The following is a 6000-nucleotide window of genomic DNA, read 5'->3' as shown; positions in this document are numbered from 1 at the left end:
GTAGAGTTCAGTCCTGTTCTGATTGGAGGAGGATTAATGAGAGCCTCCAATAAGAAAACAGAGGACAGAGCCAATACAAGAGCCAGTGAGGGCAGGGGGGGTTGCTTTATCTGTAATAAAACAATGAGCTGTCATATGGGCAATGGAGCTACGCAACATTATTTAGGTGATACGGCCACCCAGGCCAAATTAGATGGGGATTATATTGGAGGCAAATTCCCTTTTAACCGAGCCCCGAGGAGAGCTGTAAAACAGCTCACCTTTTTTCCTCCTCCCCCGCCCCCCCCCTTTCTCTTGCTTTCACAGCAGACTTTGAGAACAGCAGCCTGGTCTGAATGCTGATCCTGGCCCAGAGAGACAGAACAGGAACAGGTACTGCTGGGAGACAGGGAGAGTGGGTGAGAAAGTGAGGCTGGAGTGAATGCCTGATGTGTTCCTGTAGCGGTAGGCTCCTGAGCCATGAGGTTGAAGCTTTGGCTGTTGCCTGATTAATAATTACACCATTCTGGTTAGCTGCAGGCAGGAGCAGGATGCTGTGTGTGTGTGTGTGTTTACACGATCCTAGCTCATCAATTCAAGTCCCACATGTCTGCCTTTGAGATGCAGAACAGTTGAAATTGATATTAAGGCCAATACATCTATACATGAATACTGAAACGCTACGCACACAAACACACACACACTCACTGACTATTACACTTACATACTGTAGCTAGCAAAACACAAAACACACAACACACAAGTCACAACACACAACACCTACTGTAGCTCATTCCTCTCCTGGACTAGAATCTTTACAAGCTTCACTGCGGTTTCTGTTCTCTATTCTAATGTTCTCCATTCCCGTCCTTCTCTATTCTAGAGCTTCATTCCTCACCAGAACGTGGTGATCCTATCACAAAGCCCTGCAGGTCACGCTCTAGCGGACACAAACACATTCTCAGCATACCTGCTACCGCCTAGGGCGTGTCGATACAGCTAGTGGCCATGGAGCACACCTTTGATCCGGTGTCATGTCAGACTTCGCCGGCGTCACCCGGACTTCAGACACGTTCCCCGACAGCAGATTTTGGCTAATTGGAGCTCATATCTTTCTAGATCAAATCTTGTCGCCTGAATTGCTTGTTAGCTTAGTTCCCACTGGAATTGAGCAACAGTTTGAGTATTGTGTGTGGAAGTCTATACTGTATTTAGAAAACATTTACATATTTTTTCCCCCGGTGCTTTTTAAATGTACTTGTTGCCTTAGAGGCTATGTTTTATTTGATGTGGAATTGGGATGTGTGGGAGAGGAGACCACTGTAGTGGGTAAATGTTGCTAGAGCGGTGTTTTTTTAAGCCCTTTCTTCTAAGCCACTCATGCCCTGCCTAGTTAATTAGGATTCCTACACAGGCCAGATGAGCTCATTGCGAGATTTTATCATAAAAGATAATTGTTTCTTAAATAACATGTAGACGTAATGAACTACGAGGGTTGCTGCCCGGTTACGATCACGACGACGGGTGTTAGGTAGACATGGACAGCACAGGGAAACTCGGGGCAAGACTCCATGATTCCCACAAAGGTCAATCACCTCGGGCCACAGTCTTGGTTGTCCTCTAACCTAAACAGGAAAGTGCATCACGCGGCCGGCGTCAACAAAGCTAGCTTTTATGCTAGCAAGCTACATCTGTTTCCATTGTAGCCAATGTAGCAGTGTGAGGGAACAACTATCCCAGAATGGAAATATAAAAGAAATATTTCAAATGTAAATGTGGCTTTCCCTGTTCTATTCAGTGACTTTCCAAGACTACAATGACATGGACGTCACGGCCGGCTCTAAAGAGCTCCTGGGGAGAGGTGGCGCGAAGAGGAGTGCACAGACAAGTGTGTTGCAAAAGAAGAAGAGCGAGAGAGAGAGAGAATGCGATAACAAGTAGAGAGGAGCCGAATTCATAAAGTCACTTACGTCGTCAGACAATCGTTGGAGAAGAGGATGTACTAGTTCTGGAAGAGGATTGTATACCACTGAATGACATTTTCACCTTCGGGATTAACACGAATTCCATTGATGGATTTAGCTACCAGCCGGAGTGATGCTAGCTAGCTAGCTAGCTACCCACCTGAGTGATGGACATCAAATACCACTGAATTACATTTTCGCCTTCGGGATTAACACAAATTCCATTGATGGATTTAGCTACCAGCCGGAGTGATGCTAGCTAGCTAGCTAGCTACCCACCTGAGTGATGTACATCAAATACCACTGAATGACATTTTCGCCTTCGGGATTAACACGAATTCCATCGATGGATTTAGCTACCAGCCAGAGTGATGCTAGCTAGATAGCTAGCTACCCACCTGAGTGATGTACATCAAATACCACTGAATGACATTTTCGCCTTCGGGATTAACACGAATTCCATCGATGGATTTAGCTACCAGCCAGAGTGATGCTAGCTAGATAGCTAGCTACCCACCTGAGTGATGTACATCAAATAATTGTTACCAACACCAGAAGAGAGCCGTCGGTTGATGTGATTTAATTATAAAAAAATTCCCGTAGAGGTAATTGAACGTTCTGTTTATGTCCTGACAAAAGAGGACATCTAAAGTTGTGTACTTTTCAGTTGCTTGACCTTGATAAGGATAAGAAGGGACACAGTTAATCGTGAAGTTAGTTTGTTTATTTGTTATTGGGATATCAGATATAAATGCTGTAAAACTTCTAGGTTGCATTGCTATGTTTTCATTGGTTGTCTTCAAGCTTAGGCTACACGCGCACGTGAGGTAAATTACAGTAGGCTATTCTGTGAATTGCCTAAAACTGTCAATGTATTTTCATTATTTTAAAGCAGAACTGTCTTTTCATTACTACTGCCGTGGAGTAGGGGCCTAACCTGTTTTAGGTATTGGGGGTGTATTGCAGGTGGATGCTGCATGCTACCACATAATCTGAGGAGCTGCATACAGTGAGTTATTTGTAACGTTTCACCCTGTGCTATTAGGAAAGGTGCCACTACTACTAAGTACTGTGATGAGGTTAAATGTGTAACAGAGACACAGCTCCGGTTGTTACCTTCCAGACTAAAACAGCTATTTCCTGTTACATAAACAAGCAACATAATCCCATTTCCTGTTAGAGCAGCGATTCCCAAACTCAGTTCATGGGGATCCCAAAGGGGTGCATGTTTTTTTTGGCCAGCTGATTCAAATCATGAAATCCTCATCAATCATTGATTTTTTTTTATTTTATCAGCTATATACTGCAATTGCAACAACCAAAACGCTCACCCTTTGGGGTTCCCAGGATCGAGTTTGAGACTCACTTTGCTAGTGAATTAAGCTGTCACCGACCAGAATAATTTTATGTGGGGTTCTCCTCTCCCAAAATTGTCTGGTCTGCTTTTACATTGGTGAGGACGTATGACATACGTACGAAGGTTGAAGCAAAATAAAAAATAAAAAATAGCGAAATAAGCTATTTGCTTACTGTTTGAGAATGATAAAGAGTCAGAGTAGTGTTTCACTGTGCATTTGATACAAAACAAACACTGGCATATTGTAAAGGAGAACATGTCCAATTTAATTATATTCATGCATATATATTACATAAAATGAATACACCATTGTAATGTTGTTATTGCCTTTCTCTCTCCTTGCAGGGAATTAGACAGATGAACTACAGTCCCCAGATGCCCAAGCCTCAAAACCAGAACCGTGGGGAGACTTCATCACTTTTTCATAATATTAACCATTGTAATACTGTTATTGCCTTTCTCTCTCCTTGAAGAGGAATTAGACAGATGAACTACAGTCCCCAGATGCCCAAGCCTCAAAACCAGAACCGTGGGGAGACTTCAACACCTTTTCATAATATTAACCATTGTACAAAATAAGGCAAGTTTGAAGTTTTATTTGTCGTATGTACAGGATACACTTGGTCCAACGAAATGCTTAATTGCAGGTTCCTTCTCAACAATGCAACAACAAGAAATAAAAGATAATACAAACATAAAGTAGAATAGAATGAACATTTTAGCAAAATTATTATTGATAATAAAAAGATTGTGGAGGCTGTTTTGGTATACTTCAGTGTGGCTTTTGGCATTATCGATCATAGTCTGTTGCTGGAAAAACTTGTTATGGCTTTACACCCCATGCTATATTGTGGATAAAGAGTTACCTGTCTAACAGAACACAGAGGGTGTTCTTTAAGAAAATCCCACAAAATCCAGGAAGAATCAGGAATTCCCCAGGGCAGCTGTCTAGGCCCCTTACTTTTTTCAATCTTTACTAACGACATACCACTGGGTTTGAGTAAAGCCAGTGTGTCTACGTGTGAGGATGACTCAACACTATACGTGTCAGCTACCACAGCGACTGAAATGACTGCAACACTTAACAAAGAGCTACAGTTAGTTTCAGAATGGGTGGAATAAAGAATAAGTTAACCCAAAATATTTCAAAAACTAAAAGCATTGTATTGGGGACAAATCATTCAACAAACCCTAAACCTCAAATACATATTGTAATGAATAATGTGGAAATTGAGCAGGTTGAGGATAATAAATTGCTTGGAGTATCCCTGGATTGTAAACTGTCATGGTCAAAACATATTCATACAACAGTAGCTAAAATGGGGAGAAGTCTGTCCATAATAAAGCGCTGCTCTACCTTCTTAACAGCACTATCAACAAGGCAGGTCCTACAGGCTCTAATTTTGTAGCACCTGGACCACTGTTCAGTTGGGTGGTCAGGTGCCATAAAGATGGACTTAGGAAACTTTACATTTTTAACAACAGGGCAACATTGGTGGCCCTTTGATGTACAGAGAGCTAACAATAATATGCATGTCAATCTCTCCTGGCTGAAAGTGGAGGAGAGATCACTACTTGTATGTGTGAGAGCTGTTGAAAACATGTTGAATACACCGAGCTGTGTTTGTGGCCTAAATTGTAGACCATTAATAGTTGAGTTTGTGCTGGGCAGGAATACAAACTTACACAGCAGTACCCTGGGGCATAAATCACCCATGTCTGTATTTTAGAATGAGCTTCACAAGTTACAAAGAGCTGACAATTCTGCCCCAGGATACTGATAGAGAATAACATGTGGATCTAATTCTAGCATAGAGATGTTGCACACTGCTGACTAAACTCCTAAATAAACACCTGGGATAGGGTGATTTTCCTGCTGGACGGGAGGTTCCCAAGTTCTTTCTATCTGTCTAGGTGGAAGGCTGGGGTGTGCTTGGACCTGGGTGTTGGGCTGGGATGTGCTTGGGCCTGGGTGTTGGGCTGGGATGTGCTTGGACCTGGGTGTTGGGCTGGGATGTGCTTGGACCTGGGTGTTGGGCTGGGATGTGCTTGGACCTGGGTGTTGGGCTGGGATGTGCTTGGAACTGGGTGTTGGGCTGGGATGTGCTTGGACCTGAGTGTTGGGCTGGGATGTGCTTGGACCTGGGTGTTGGGCTGGGATGTACTTGGACCCGGATGTTGGGCTGGGATGTGCTTGGACCTGGGTGTTGGGCTGGGATGTGCTTGGACCTGGGTGTTGGGCTGGGATGTGCTTGGACCTGAGTGTTGGGCTGGGATGTGCTTGGACCTGGGTGTTGGGCTGGGATGTGCTTGGACCTGAGGAGAACAGAGCAGAAACATAAGGACATGGGTGGAGAAATTAACCGCTGCTCAGAATTTCAGTTGCTGAGAACCACAACTACCTTTGTCAAAGTGCAATGGTTTTGTCAACAGTTTTGCATATTTATAGCCTTGATCAAGTTCTTACTTTTAATTGATAATTTATTTATTTACAACATTGTCTTGATATGCAATGGTGAAACAAGAGGGGAGTGGAAATTGACAAGAAGAAAGTTAGCTAACATTAGGTTAACAGACACTGCATGCATGTATTACCTGATGATGTCAGAATGCACAAATAACTTGGCTGGATAACAAGCTTAGATTGGAGAGAACACAGCTAACTGCATTGCCTAGGTTTTTAATCAGATGTTAAAATAT

The sequence above is a fragment of the Oncorhynchus keta genome, chromosome 22, assembly GCF_023373465.1.
Source record: "Oncorhynchus keta strain PuntledgeMale-10-30-2019 chromosome 22, Oket_V2, whole genome shotgun sequence".
NCBI lineage: Eukaryota > Metazoa > Chordata > Actinopteri > Salmoniformes > Salmonidae > Oncorhynchus > Oncorhynchus keta.
Note: the sequence above shows the minus strand (reverse complement) of the source record.